This window comes from Eleutherodactylus coqui, chromosome 1 (genome assembly GCF_035609145.1).
Source record: "Eleutherodactylus coqui strain aEleCoq1 chromosome 1, aEleCoq1.hap1, whole genome shotgun sequence".
NCBI lineage: Eukaryota > Metazoa > Chordata > Amphibia > Anura > Eleutherodactylidae > Eleutherodactylus > Eleutherodactylus coqui.
In genome coordinates, this window is record NC_089837.1 from 87,945,132 (window position 1) to 87,961,819 (window position 16,688).

Below are 16,688 nucleotides of genomic sequence, written 5' to 3' on the forward strand. Positions count from 1 at the left end.
GTTCATTTTCTGCATGATCACTTCAGTATATAGGTTAAACAAGAAGGGTGAGCGGATGCAGCCCTGTCGAACGCCTTTGCCGATCCCAAACCAATCTGTGTCCCCATACTGTATCCCCACAATGGCTTCCTGATTGGTATAAAGTGATTTTAGGGCCTTGTAGGGCCTGTCATAGCTTGTCATGGTCGATGCAGTCAAAGGCCTTGATGTAGTCGATGAAGCACATGCAGCTATACTTTTGGTATGCTCTAGCTTTTTCAAAGGTCCAACGCAGGCTTACAATATGGTCATGGGTGCTGAGTCCTCACCGGAATACTGCCTGCACATCAGGGGACGCCGTTTCAACCACTGATCTCAGTCTTTCCTGTATAATTTTGAGAAGGATCTTGCTTGCATGCGGAATGAAGGCTACATTTGCAAAAAGAAAATATGTGAACCCTTTAGCCTCCCTCACACACTACTTTTTACAGCGATTAGCCGCGCACTTTGAGCGCAGCGCTAAACGCTGTCAGAAGCTCCTATTGTTTTCAATGGAGCCTCTTACACAGCCACGGACAGCCGCTCAAACTCGGCACTTTTCAGTGCCCCGATTTTTGAGCAGTATCTGTCCTATTTTTAAGGGTTTAGCCAGAAGTAAAACGCAGCAAAGCGCAGCGATTTGAATCGTGGCGCCTTCCGCAATGCATGTGTGAGGAATTACATGGATTTCTGTACTGATTAAAATGTGGTCTAATTGTTATCTGAGTCAAAGTTACAGACAAACACAATCTAACTAATAACACAGAAACAGTTGTATCGTTCATGTCTCTTATTGAGCACATTGAGTAATCATCCACAGTGCAGGGAGAAAACATAAATGAAGCCTTGAATTTAATAACCTGTAAATCCCCTTTTAGCAGTAATCACCACCTCCATGAAATGTTTCCTGTAGCTGCAAATAAGCTTTGTGCAGTGTTGAGCAAGAATTTTGGACTTTTCCTCCCTGCAAATGTGCTTCAGTTCATCAGTATTTCTGGGATGCCTTGTGTGCACATCCCTCTTCAGATCATGTCACAGTGGATAAAGAGTGGTTTCACATCTGCGCTCGGGATTCTGCTTTCCTGCTCCATGCAGGAAGGGGAAATCCCCACGGCCAAATGACCGTGTCTCTGGACGGAACCGAAAAGCGCCGGATGGACCCCGTTGACTATGGTCTGTTTGCTTTCCACCCAGCTGCCCAACTTTTGGATGGAATAAAAAGGCTGGAGGTTTCGATGCAGATGTGAAACCAGCATTTCTTGTGTGCTTTGAGCCTTTGGGGTATATTTACTTTTATCAGCATCTCATATCCCGGTCTAAGTAAACTGTGCACCCAATTTAGAGGCGTAACTTGAAGCTTCTGGGCCCCAATGCAAAACCTGTAACAGGGCCCCCAACTATAATGCTTTATTTGAAGTACTGGGCTCACTATATGGAGAAGAGAGGCCTTATGGGCCCCCTAAGGCTCCTGGGCCCTATAGTTATGCCTCTGACCCAATTGCAAGTGAAAAACATATTAAGAGGCTCAAGCTTCATAATACATTTGTCTCATCTGGCAGCACCTCCATGAAACAGATGAAAACCCACATCAACTAAAGCTGGATAGGCTTCTACTACCGTATAACGTATGCCATCCTTTAACTAAGTGTGATGGTGCATGTCCTCAAATGTTAGACCCACCCACTTTTTGAAAATTGCCTGGATTCAGTTTAAATGTGCGCCAAAATTGCAACTTTCGAATGCAAGAAAACTGGTGTACAAGGCATGGAGTAACAGATATGCCCAGTTGTCTTGTGGTATCTGCCAATGTCTCTTCAGCTTGGGCTCATGGACTGCTGCCCTTTCATTCTCCTGTAGGATGAGATGTCTCTAAAGTACTGCCCAAACCGGTAATATGGCCGTGAGGATGAGTTTATACAAACACAAGATGATGGATAATGACATCCATTATAACCTTCACAGGAGCTTCTTCCAGCCTTCCTCAGACCATGAAGTACTTGCAAGTTTGCAATTTTTTGCAGGGTTAGGAAAAAAAAACACATGGGCCCCAGCGCCAATACGCTTGCTGCTTCGGAGCATATTAGTGAGTGAACTGTTTTGGGGTTTTTTTGTCTTGACTATTCGAACTCTGCACTATTGCAGATGAGTCCTGCCCTATCCTGCCCTATCCTTATCACACGTAGAAAATCTACGTATGAGAAAGATATGGCAAACCCTTTCAGTTCTGGAGCGTTAATACTAATAGTGAAAACAAAATCATTGAAATCAATGGTTTGGTTTCGGACCGTTTTTCGACCGCAAAACAAGCCTAAAACATGCCCCTGCATTTAAGCCCTTAAATTACTCTGATGCCAACCTTCTCTGATCGCTTTTCCTGTGTTTCAGTCTTCACTGTGCTCTTTGCATTCCATTCACCAATACAAAGTATCTGAATGTGCAATACTAGATTCTGCCCACATAGTAGAGTGCTTAAAGTGTACTGTGCGGCTTGTCATTTTACCCACAAGGCATGTTCGTTGGCACACAGGAAACAAAACGCACCGATTGAAATGGCTAGTCTAATGAGTTTCAGGTGTGCTCTTTTTCCTGCCCAATTATGCATTGTTTTATGCATCTCCTAGCATATTGTGTACACATTTGCACATCCGCATTGACTTCTATGGGGACTCTGGGTGCACAAATGTCCAGGAAAATAGAGCATGCTACATTTTTTTTTTTGCATGACCAAAATGCACAGGAACATATGCACATGTGAAGGAACCCATTGAAATCAATGCGTCCTATTCACTGCATGTTGCACGTCCAAGTTTTGGGTGCGCCAATACACCCGTGTGAAGGGGGCCTGAATGTGACTTCTGAGTCTTGTGCTCGTGCGCCTCCTCCAACAGTTAATGTTATGTAGCTCTTCAAGCCTTTTTCTATGAATAAAATCATTGACCTGCTCCGCAGATTTTTTAGCAGCTTATTATTCATTCCAACTCAGACTGTGAAGTGAATGAAGTGGGAGCAGAGTTCTGAATTTCCGATGCAGTATATTTGCTTCATTGTACAGTGTAGATGGAATTTCTTGCTTCAGTGTAAAATCTGATGATGGACTACCAGACAGCAGGATCATAGGGTTTTTATAATGCACATAATATGTCAATATATGAGAAAGCTTCTGTAAATAATGCCTGTAAAGAAGCTGCTAATAATCACAAGATCCGGCAAACTGCAAACCTCTATTTACTGCAGCCAGTACTCTGCCTACAGAACACAGACTGCAGAATGGAGTTATGTGTGGGAGCTGGTAATTAAATAATCCTAATAAACTTATGTAGAAGTAGCAAAGTTTAACTTGACTCTAAGGCTGGGTTCACACAGAGCAGATTTGCCGTGGAAATTCCGTCCGGAATTCTGCCGTGGCAAGTCCACCTGCGGCCACTAATCCTGGGATTAGCCAGCCATGTGGATGAGATTTCTCAGAAATCTCGTCCACATGGGACAGCAAATCCGTCGCAGCAAAGCCGACGTTGCAGCGTGGATTCGCCGGCCACAGCATGTCCATTTTTTTTTAATTCCGCTACGGCCGCGCTCTCCTCTAGGGGAGTGCTGGCCACAACAGAAAAGTGAGCAGCCAGGCGGCTTCACAACCTGTGGCTAAGTGCCGCGGGTGTTGAAGCAGTGCTTTCCTGGCGGAGATCTCGGCCAAACCCAGCCTTAGGCTTCATTCACATGAGCACATTTACGGCGCATTTTAACGGCCGACCAATATACACAACCATCTGAGGCATTGCATTCGTTCACACGGCACGTAAAAATGTTGAAATGTAAAAGAAGGAACATCCTCGACTGAAATATGCACCGCCGGGTATACAGCGGGTAAAAAGATAGTTCTGGAACTATATTTTGACCGATATACGGTGACGACTCCCATAGACTCCAATGGGAGCTGGAAAAAGAAAGGGAGGGGGAGGCATTTTAGCAGCGTACAACGCTGCTAAAAGCTTAGAGGTTTCTCTATATAAGCATTGGAAGGCATCCCAAGGATTTATGCCGAGCGATGGCTTTTCAGGGTGCGGCGTATTTTTAAGCTGCATAAAATTCTAAACGATGATCGCTCAGTGTTAATAGCAGCCGTTCAGTACTGAACAGCTGCTATTGGATGCCCATGAATAAATAACAACCTACTAGAGTTTGGGGCATATAACACTTCAGTTCAGACCATTACAGTTCCTAGTGTAGCAGTATATAATTTCTCAGTGCAATGCAGATTCACACTGTTATTGACACCTTTACATCAGCCTGTGCTGCAGTGCATTGTGAGAATATAGGCTGCTGTAAATGATAGCCTGTATCCTGTAGCTGCTGCTTATGCCGTAAGTTGAAATAATTCCAATAGTAAGGTTAGGAAATTGCTATGGCTGCAATTGCTTATCCAATATTTTAAAATTCCCTTAGAGCCTCAATTTTATGAATGAATGTAATGTAACACATTATATTACATGAAGCAGCAATATATCAAAGTTATCACAGACCCCTATTTATGCGCAATGAATTCACACATTCTCATATTAACCAAACAGTTCATTGACAAAAATCAGTACAGCTCTCCATTTTCCACGAAGAATCGAAAGCAGCATATTGAGCAATGAGAGGATAATCTGGCAGTGCAAGGGTTAAGTTGCAAATGCACCAGAAAACTATTAAAAAACATAATATTTCCATGCACATTGAGACAACAAGAAAGCAAACAGCTTATGACAGGCGTGCCAGATGCCCCCAAGCTCTGCTGCTCATGCGCACATTGTCCTACTCCCATCCATGCAGCTCTGTGGCTTATCACAGTCCCCCCTCCAGCTGCAACCTCCGTCCCTATTTCCTCTCTTGTATGTTTGACAAATGCAATCTGAGCGAAGAGCAAGAGAGGCAGGGTAAGGGAGGGGGAGGCAGGGGGTGGGGAGAGCTCACTGCCCTCCTATAATCATTATTTTCCTGCAGCTCCCAGTAGACATATAGAGAGAACATTTTTGGGCTTTTCTTCCTTACTACCGTACTGGGCCAAAGAAGATACCAAGAACAGATAAAGTCAACTGAAGATGTGCTCATCCCAGGGCAGGAGAACTATTTGCCTGTGAGGCAGTATACTCCACCTGCTACAGTAAGAGGTAATGGCTTCTTAGTGTATGTTTGCAGATGAATGGGATTTCCATTGAGGATTGCATGAAGAAGGCAGTGGGCACTGTGCCTTGATGGTGATATAGTGCAGATGATAGAATGAGTGGTGTCTTGGCTCATCACCAAGCATATTCTCCTTGGCAAGAGTAAACCTATAAATTACTACTAAGCGATACATTCATGAGATGTACATTAGGCAGTAGGCTGGCTTCGGGGAAGGTGACTTGAGCTTTGCCCTTGGCATTTTAGTATAGTGCTTTCCGTGGTGCTGAACCTCTCTTTTCCTAGTCTAATAATGCCTATCTTTCACCCCATTTAAGCTCAGATGTTCTTGTTGGTCTTCCTATCTGGTTTACATGTCTGTACGTCTTGCAACTGTTTGTGGAGATGCGACTTGAGCTGTGTCCTTGGTGCTTTTATGGCATTGCTATCCGTGGTGCTGAAATGCCTGTCAATAAGGACCCATGATGTGTGTCTTCCACCTCACTTCATTGCAGATGGGTTTGTTGCTCTACTTAGACTGGATGGCGATGTGCATATTGGAAAGTCACTGGAAGTGAGAGGCTATAGTAGATTTTGGAGCCCTAAGATTTTAGTATTAGGTCTATTAGTGTCTAACTGAATCCTGTTTTAAACAGGGCACAGAAAATAGTATGCTCTTCTTAGTTTATTGGGTGCTGCATTATTGGCAGTCTGAAATATGGAGTTTGGAAACATTATATCTTTTATTTATATATATTTGTATCATATGTATATATATATATATATGTGTGTATATTACGTGTATGTATATATATATATATATATATATATATATATATATATATGCCAATGTTTTCTTTTATGTTGTAACATATTGAACTTTTAACTATTCGTGGTTGGATTGAAAGTAAATATAGGTACACAATATATTTCTTATAGAATATCATCTTTCTAATCTCTTCCAGTGGCTTCTTCAGTTGTATTTGTTTTTATCAGTCTCTTAAAAAATGGATGAAGACATAATTGGATGTACACTCAATGCAGTTTTGCTGTCATTTTAATGTCCTCGGTGTAGCAAATGAGGCAATAAACCAATGTTGGCATTTGTACGTTCAGTTAGAAATAGCCCAAGGGATCAGAGATACAATCATAGTAATAATTACTTAGCCTTAAGATTTTAGATTGAGTTTGATCTAACAAAGAAACCATCAAATAACTTAAAAGAACAAATTTAGCATATTTCAGCGCAGGAAATAAATGGTGTAGACAAAACAGGAGCATTCAATGCTGAGTGGCTGAGAACTAAAAGGCGTTGGGAGCTACATATAAGTTCAATGTATAGATTGTATAATTACAGATTCCAGAAAATTAAAGGGTTTAGTAAATTATACGGCACGTATTCCTTCTGACTATGTACTTGATACTGGAGGCTTACTAGAAAGAAACTAGAGTATCATTGCAAATTGCAAATGGATTGGAAAAAAGTTAAAAAGATACTAAAAAGCAAATAGTAGCTAAGCTTTTATAGCTGTTTGCAGAAAGACACCGGATGTCATTTGCTTGCCCATTATACAGTCATGGTTATTGTCTATGCCCATCTGCAGATATGACATCAAGCAACAGTCACAGTGTTGTTAAAAGCTTAAATTGTTTGCTGTGGGAGGTCCAGTAAGGGAGTTAGTAGGTGTGAAAGCTACATTAACATCCATTATGTAGCCCATTGGGAGTCATCAATTAGGATGACTCTATATTATCAGTTATGATAGAAGAGTAAAAAGTGAAAATTCAGTTATTCAGACCATTCTCCATGGTTATGTTATGCCTTAAGGGCATACAACTGTACTAACTTCAGGGATTTATAAATCAGCTGTTGTCAATGAGTTCAATTTGATGCAAGTGTATGCAGAATCTCAACACACCTAGAGCACTTTAAGTGCGATCTGTCCCCCTATAACTCCACTATAAATAATTTGCCATAACCATAAAACTTGAATATATATATCTATCAGCCATAAGAGTAAAACCACTGACAGGTAAAGTGAGTAACATTTATTATCCTGTTACACAGGCACCTGTCAAGGGGTGAAATGTATCAGGCAGCAAGTAAACAGCCAGTTCTTGAAGTTGATGTGTTGGAAGGAGGAAACATGGGCAAAGATCTTATTGAATTTGACGAGGGCCAAATGTTGGTGTCTAGACAACTGGTTCAAAGTATCTGCAAAACGGTCGCAGTGTGCACCTAGTATGCAGTGTTGAGTACCTACTAAAAAGTGGTCCAAGGAAGGACAATCAGTAAATTAGTGAAAAGGGTCAGGGATGCTCAAGGCTCATTGATGCAATTGAGACGTGAAAGTTACCCTACTGGGTACAATCACACAGAAGACCTACTGTAGGACAATTACTGAAAGAATTAATGTGGGCTATGATAGAAAAGTGTCAGAACGCACAGGAGATCACAGCTTGCCGTATAGGGGGCTATGTAGCCGTGGATTGGTCACCATGCCCATGCTGGCCTCTGCCCACCACCAAAAGTGCTTACTATGAACATGTGAGCATCAGAATTGAATCATGAAGCAATAGAAAAAGGTGACCTGGTTCGATGAATCGCATTTTCTTTTACATCACGTGGATGGCTGTCACCTATCAGTGGAACAGATGGCACCAGGATGTACTATGTGACGAAGGCAGTGTGATGATTTGGGCAATGTTTGCTGGGAAACCTTGATTCCTGGCATTCATGTGGTAGTTATTTTGACACGTACCAGCTGAATAAATATTCAATAGACCAAGTAGCCCTCTACATGGCAGCGGTTACCCTAAAGGCAGTGATCTCTTTCAATAGAATAATGCCCCTTGACAGATTATGGAAATTGTTCAGGAGTGGTTTGAGGAACTTGACAAAGAGTACAAGGTGATGACTTCACCTCCATATCCCCAAACCTTAATCCAATTGAGCATCTGTGGGTTGTGTTGGAAAAACAAGTCCAATCTATAGAGGCACCAGTTTGCAACTGCCAGCAATGCCCCATGCAAGGTGTCCGCTAGCTGTGCCCTGATATAAATTACTCCTGCTTGCCTTTCCCTACATTCGCAGGCAGCACAAACCCATAGCAAATACTCACCGCCTCATGATCTTCCTGACTCTGCCTAAAAGCAAAGCAATTGCCCCAATAAAGACAGATCCATGACTCAAACCTAGGGGACCTAATCTGTCCCTACATAGAGGATAGGGAAGATTATATATCAGATGGAAAAGTTAACAGAGCTAGGGAAAGCTAATTAAACCCCACAGAGAATTAATATCTACATGTATATATCTGACGGGAGTCTACTGCCATGCCAAGCATGTCAGACAAAACAAGATACAGGTGTCCAACAACTCTTTCAATGGAGGGAGACCAAACAGGACATGGTTCAGGCATCAGGCAGCCCATTGGATGGGGGGAACAGACAGGACATGGTCCAGGCATCCAATAACCCATTGGATGGAGGGAACAGACAGGACATGGTTCAGGCATCCAATAACCCATTGGATGGAAAGAACAGACAGGACAGGGTACAGGCATCCAACAACCTGTCAGACAGAGGGGGAACAGACAGGACAGGGTACAGGTGTCCAACAACTCTTTGGACAGAGGCGGCAGGACATAGTGCAGGTATCCAACAACCCATTGGATGAAGAGAACAGATTGAACATGACTCGGGCATCCAACAATCCTTCAAACAAAGGAGGAATAGCTTGGACAGGACTCAAATATAAACAAAACTAGATCCAGACAAATGGACAGAGATTTGTACAGCATGCATGTACACAAGAGAATAACTGGCGCCCATGCAGGGGTGGGACCAGAGTAAATACCATTCCATTATGGCTGACTGGCCAGCTAGGGAAAACACCTCCCTTTCGACCAATCAGTCCATACACCACAGGAGATCTTGCAGGAGGGAAGAAGGAAACATAACAAACAATACCTAAGGGACCTTCTGCAGTGACAGTAATAAGGCATTCATCAGTGCCCAGTCCCAAATGACAGAACGCTTGCGCCAAAGGTGCGATCATGTGGCTTAGGACTGATGTTTTGATACAACCCTGGTTCCACTTCTTGATTGCAGCCGAAACGCGGCAACAGTTCCATTGCACTAAAAGGGTAGTTATATGTGAGCGACGCAGAACGAAGCACTGAAATAACGTGCAGTCAATTCTATACACATCTTAAGGTCAAGGATACAATTGAGTGGCATAACAATAGGACCTCATGCTTCCTGGTACTAGGAACGCGACTGGATATATGGTCGTTTATTCTTCTATCCACATAATAGCATGGCATCAAGCAAACATGGAACATGATGTATTTATGCCGTGTCTGGAGGATGTGTTTACTATAGAGATCAATTCTCTGTGTGAAAACAGCCATTCAAGTAGGAGTCTCCATGAGGTCAAGGCATGTAGCGGCATAATGATAGAATATCATGGATTATGATTGGTCGCTATGGTTACACCACTGTATTCTCACTGTTGTGTACTTAACTCAGTTGGATTCCAAAAGAACAAATGTTCAGTAACTCAGATACTTCAGTACCTATTCAACAGGCTAAATTTAAGGGACCTTTCCCACCATGGAAAGTGATGCCATAATAGATTAATCCTTACGGGACTCACGGTTTTTCCTCGCGGTACGACACTGTACAGGAAATTGCAGCACAGACCCTTTGACTTGCATGGTGCTTTGCTGTTGTGCGGGTGAAAAACCTACAGCATAAAAATGTAGGAAATAATAAGTCTATAAAATGTAAATCGGTAAAGGGGAAGATAATATTTTTGTATTTGCAAGCTGCAAATGTACTAAAAAAAAGCAATCCAACCAGCCGGGAATGAGCACGTTGTGGAGATAATAATTTTAAATAGTGTTGCAGCTAGAGGCTCATTTGTATAAACCTGTTAAGTACGACTTTATTGTATCGCTGTAATGAATGGACCATATTTTTCAAATTTACCTTCCTACTTATCACCTCCTTCATGTGCTCCCTAGAGGTTCACACCACATCGTCTGGAGACAAAAACTGACTGAATGTTCCCTTGAAATGTGTCTCAAGTAACAGAACACAAAGTGAGCTGTAATTTCCCAATTTACTGTACCTTATAAGTTAATCTTAGAGATCTTATGCCTCAGCTGTGGGAGGAATGTTCGTTGAGCTAAAGGGTCGCTGGAAATAAGTCAATGAAGACCAACCAGGATCCACGATCCAGAAAAGTATCCCAGATACCATATTTCTCTCTTGGCAGCTGGGGCTAGAAGTGTTGTTGGTGTATATATGTTGTAGGGGAGCACTACAGAGAACTGTCTGTTGGGGGCAACAGACAGGCATTCTGGTGCCTGAGAAAAGGGAAAACGCCCATAGGTGTGGTCAGGAAGTTGGATATAAGGGTACATTCCTGCTACACCCAGGGAGATCTTGGCTGAGAGAGCCAGAGCGGACCTGTGCAGCAGAGCTAAGCTGCTGCAGGCCGGTGGCCTAGGACAGGACAGAGTCCGACATGGGTGACCACCCTGACCTTAACACCTAGGTGGGGTGTGTATGTGGACTTTTATGTTTTTGTTGAAGAACGTTATATGGACTCTGTTTATGTTGGTTGTACTCTGAATAAAGACTGGCTGGAGCCAGGTTTAAAGGAAACCTGTGTCTCCAGAGAGTACTTCTACGTGGTCAGTGCCCATTCTGGTCTGAGAGTTGACGATCCGCAGGCAAGTGCACCCCGCTTGCTACAATGTATGCATGTCAAAAAGCCTTCTTTTCAGTGTGAATGACAACATTGGACGCTGCTAAATTCCCTCCCATTTCCCTTTTTTGACGGCTCTCATAGGATTCTATGGGAACGGTAGGCATACTCCAGCAAAGAATAGGACAAGTCCTATCTTTTCCTGTGTCGCATAAAAGCGGCCGTCCAGAATGCGCACCGTGTGCGCTATCTTTTCCAGCCGGCAGATTTTACGCCCTGGAAAATCGCCCATCTGAACAAATACATTGGAATCCGGTGCTTACGATGGTCACAGTTTTTGGCTTGTGTGAAAGAGGCCTAAGTCTTTTCTTAAAGGGGACCCATCACCATTTTTTATTTAAAGAAGCACTTTTTTTTTTTTTCTTCAAAAATCTGAAACAGGTTGACGGTATGTGATATAGAGAAGGGAAGGGACTCTGGCACCGAATTAAAAACTAAATATTTTATTTGGACATATTTTTTAACTATGTAAAAAAACACCATTGCACATGGTTTCTGACCTCATTTTCTGTTCCATAGACGGCTCTGTCTCAGCCTTCCATCTGCTATACAGAAAACTACATAGAGACAGAACCTCAATTCAATATGTGAGATAGAGAAATCTCTGGTCTCTGTTTTGCTCAGTTTCCACTATAGTAGCAAAGTGGGAGTTTGAGAACAGCGCCAAAGTCCCACAGGTAAATGAACACAACAGACCGTCTCACATGGTTGGACCCAACTCATCAACATGCTGTAAGGATACCAGAGAAGAAATCTAGTGGAATATCAGCATTTCAAAGATGTGCACGTTTGTTATTCCAAGCCGAGCATATACGGCACATCCTGAAATACCGACCTCCTGCTCAACACTTTTCAGGGACAGAAACTATGTAAGACAGATAGGAAAAAGTTCTCCAACTAATGTATTGACCCCTACAGTTCTGTCTTGGTTTCTGTCTCTAACCAGTGTTTCCCAACTCCAGTCCTCAATAGGTCGTGTTTTCAGGATATCCTATAGTAAGAACACCTGTTGCAATGTCTGAGGCACCGACAATAATTAGATCACCTGTGCAACACCGAGAAAATCCTGAAAACATGACCTGTTGGAGTGCCTCGAGGATTAGAGCTGGGAGATACTGTTCTATGCAGTTTTCTAAGTAGAAGACAGAAAGCTGAGATGGAGATGGAGCAAAAAATGAGTGACATCAGGGTGTGATGTTTATGAATGAGTGACATCAGGTTGTAAGGTTCATGAATGAGTGACATCAGGGTGTGACGTTCATGAATGAGTGACATCAGGGTCTGAAGTTCATGAATGAGTGACATCGGGGTCTGACGTTCACGAATTAGTGAAATCAGGGTCTGACATTCACGAATGAGTGACATCAGGGTCTGACGTTCATATATGAATGACATCAGGGTCTGACGTTCATGAATGAGTGACATCAGGGTGTGACGTTCATGAATGAGTGACATCAGGGTCTGATGTTCATGAATGAGTGACCTCAGGGTCTGATGTTCATGAATGAGTGACATCAGGGTGTGACGTTCATGAATGAGTGACTTCAGGGTGTGACGTTCATGAATGAGTGACATCAGGGTCTGATGTTCATGAATGAGTGACATCAGGGTGTGACGTTCATGAATGAGTGACATCAGGGTGTGAGGTTCATGAATGAGTGACATCAGGGTCTGACGTTCATGAATGAGTGACCTCAGGGTCTAATGTTCATGAATGAGTGACATCAGGGTCTGACGTTCATGAATAAGTGACATCAGGGTCTGACGTTCATGAATGAGTGACATCAGGGTGTGACGTTCATGAATGACTGACATCAGGCTCTGATGTTCAAGAATGAGTGACATCAGGGTCTGACGTACATGAATGAGTGACATCAGGGTGTGAGGTTCATGAATGAGTGACATCAGGGTGTGACGTTCATGAATGAGTGACATCAGGGTGTGAGGTTCATGAATGAGTGACATCAGGGTGTGACGTTCATGAATGAGTGACATCAGGGTGTGACGTTCATGAATGAGTGACATCAGGGTGTGACGTTCATGAATGACTGACATCAGGCTCTGATGTTCATGAATGAGTGACCTCAGGGTCTGATGTTCATGAATGAGTGACATCAGGGTCTGACGTTCATGAATAAGTGACATCAGGGTCTGACGTTCATGAATGAGTGACATCAGGGTCTGATGTTCATGAATGAGTGACATCAGGGTGTGATGTTCATGAATGAGTGACATCAGGGTGTGACGTTCATGAATGAGTGACATCAGGGTCTGACGTTCATGAATGAGTGACATCAGGGTCTGATGTTCATGAATGAGTGACATCAGGGTGTGATGTTCATGAATGAGTGACATCAGGGTGTGACGTTCATGAATGAGTGACATCAGGGTGTGACGTTCATGAATGAGTGACATCAGGGTGTGACGTTCATGAATGAGTGACGCGGAAAAAGATGAATCTTCATAAATCAGGAAATTTCACTATCAGTTTTGTACTGAACAGGGACACTCCAATGTGAATTACTGGGCCTTTTATGTTATTTAAGCCCTACGCTCCCAGCAGCCCTTGTATTAGTCTCCATATGGACAATATCAGCAGAAAGTTTGTTTTATGCCGTCCTGTCTGTGTAAGAATAAATCCTCCAGTGTTACTGATTTCCCGGTTGCTGACACCTAGTGGCCAGACTATGCACTAGACTAGTAAAATATGAAAAGCATCAAATTTTACAGCCATAATGGAACGGAATGTTGTCACCTTTTTATGAGTAGTCGGTGGAGGCTTGTTACATGGAGCGATAAGAAAATCATGTGCTTTTTTAACGTGGGAGTCAATAGGACTTGCTAATGTTAAAATCGCATCATATCGCAAGTTTGTAGCGTTGCGATAAAAAGGAGGCTCCATAGGGAAATATGGGAGATAAAAAATTCAGAAAAATAGATCATGCTGCGACTTTTTTCTATTCACTCTGCATCGCATCGTAGATGGGAAGGAAACCATTGAAAATCATTGATTTCATAATCCGCTTTTTTACTGACATTCTCACTCGATAACGCTGCATTTTTTAATGCGAATCTTAATAGCACTTTCTAATGTTAAAAGCGCATCGCACAAAAATTGCAAAGTACAAACTTGCGATTTTTGTGCGATGTGTTTTAACATTAGAAAGTCCTATCAATATTAAAAAAAATGTAGTGATATGGTGATTGTAAGTGTGTAGACCTATTGATAGTCTGATGATCTTTTGTTCTACCTAACCAAGATAAGTAGCCTCCATAATAATTCCTGCCAAACGTTGATACTGATGTCTATAATACAGCACAGTATAGAGGAGTGGTGGCGAACCAATGGCACGCGCGCTAGACGAGGCACTCACAGCTCTCTCTGTGGGCACACGCGCCATTTGTTATTCTTACTACTAGAATAAGGTGACCAGACGTCCAAATTTAAGTGGGACAGTCCCACTTTGAGACCCTGTTTCTCGCTGTCCTCAGAGTCCCTAAGCAGGACAGCCCTTTTGTCACGCTTTCTGGATATCTGTCTCGCTTTCGGGATGTCGGGTCACCAGGAAAGGGATTACCAGCCGTGGTGCCACAGCTCCCCGGCTGCTAATCACTCAGTGGCACTGCTGCAGGATGCACACACTGATGGCAGTATGTGTATCCTGGATCTTCCTCCCTTGACCTCTCCTCATTGGTTTCGCAGGAGGAGTGGAGAAAGGAGGAAGCATCCGAGTGCACACACTTTCGTCCGTAGTAGCGCAAAGCAGAGGAGCAGCAGTGCTTTGCAGACAAGGAGGAGGTAAGTATATCAGTCTCAGAATGCGCTATTACTACTAGGGCTACTGTGGGGGTCACTATTACTACTGGGGCTGATATAGGGGACACTATTAGAAACAGTGTCCCCTAGATCAGCCCTAGTAGTAATAATATCACTACTGAGGACAATATAGGGGACACGATTACTACTGAAGCCACTCTGCATGTGGCAGTGTACCTCAAGCTGACATAGGTTGCTTACACGCGGTCATGAGAATCGCACAAAATTTGTGCATTGCGAGATACACAAATCTTGGAAAAAATCCATCCATGAACGATGCGGGAAAAGATTTCAGCATGTCCTATCTTTGGGGGTTCAATGGGACAAGAAAATACTTTGTATGGCATGCAATGTGTACGCAAGTGCAATGTGAGGTTTCCCACTGAAAACAATGGGAAACACTTGCCGATCCTCTGACGTGGCTGAAGGCCACACTGGAGGAGAACAACCTCACCGAAGTGAAGGGGAGTGTATTTTACAGAAAAACACCTGTAGTGGCCCAGAGTTAATGGGGTCCCCTCCAGAATGTTTTATGTCTGACTCACGTCAATGTCTTGTCAGTGTCTTGTTTGTGGAGTGCATTAGATTTATGTGTATTGGATGTTTTGCAGGACTGAAAGGGTTTATGTCTGGTATGTTCTGTCCTGTTTGGAAAATGTATTGTTTGTGGTCACGTGATGGTGCTAGATATATTTGTGTCTGCAAGAATGAGAGTAAGAAGAGAGAAAAAGGAGGGAGTCAGTCAGGAGACGCTGTCAGATCGGTCTGAATGGAGAAAATGGAGGAGGCCGAGCGATTGCCTGATGCTTAGCCTGGTCCTAGTTCAACCCAGGAATCCTCAGTACTACTGCCGAGTGCTGAGACAAAGCAACCACTTCATAGCGAGAGCAGGAAAGTTTGTGTTTTGCAGGTGGAGAAAGTGAGTACCAGGAGTGAAGGAACCTGCAGATGACTGTGGATTGTACGAATACCCTGTGAGCTCCACTGAGATATAATTCTTGTACTACTGTTGCACTATTTTATTAATCTGCAAGATCCATCCCTCGAGAAGGAACGGTGGCGTCACGAGTGACACTTAAACTACAGGTAACCCCCCGGTTACTACCCCTGTGATCTCCCCCTGCGGCGACTGAGTTACCATCAGTGGGAGGAGATGATAGAGACCCCTGAAAAAGATAACATCTCCACCCCACTGTCTCCTCAGCTGTGGGCCTGCTCCTCGGATGCTGCACACTCACATCCGCCGATACATCGCATGTGCATAAGTGCGATATCAGGCCAAGTTTCACGGCCCAATATTGTACTTGGCCTAAGTATTCAATTTAAATTGCTGTGTTGGCACTTTGCAATAAAATAAGTGGGTTTTGGGTTGCAATTTGGGCACTTGGTCTCTAAAAGGTTCACCATCACTGGTATAGAGCATGACTATAAAGGAGGCCTCAGACCTAGCAGAATAGATCCACTTGGAAATTATATATTTTTTGGCATTTTTAACTAAAAGTTGTTATATGTATATATCAGTTCGTGTTACCTTGGTTATTCCTCAAGGAATACAGCATCAAGGAGAAAATCCAGCTCAGCCAATGGATGAGCAAAAATCACAAATTACCTTTTATTATAAAATATTGGGCATCAGTGTGATGACCATAGTGCATTGAAAGGATGAGTTTCACTGACGCTTTTCTGGTGCAACTTGTCATAGGCTATGTCAGGCAATACCCATATACTTGCAAAATGACACAGAATTTCCACTGCGGAAAATCCTCGTGCAGACCGCGGCGATTCGGGGACACAATAGAAATAGATGTTTACGAAACACACAGTTTAACCCTTTCCAATCCACTGTCGGACGTCTGAAGACATTATGATTTAAGGCTGTACAGCTTTGATGTTTAAAGACATCCGTCGGGGTTCTCTTACTATATATTGCCAGCC

The 16,688-nt window shown here is 43.1% G+C and overlaps 1 protein-coding gene across 1 annotated transcript in view; it reads left to right on the forward strand.

Moving 5' to 3' along the window:
* Window positions 1-5,085: 5,085 nt before the first annotated feature.
* The window catches only part of SLC35G2 (solute carrier family 35 member G2), a 28,592-nt gene continuing 16,989 nt past the window's right edge, over window positions 5,086-16,688 (forward strand). The window contains exon 1 of the mRNA XM_066589285.1: window positions 5,086-5,165. The gene's annotated coding sequence lies outside the window, so the exon portion shown is untranslated. The remainder of the gene's footprint in view (window positions 5,166-16,688) is intronic.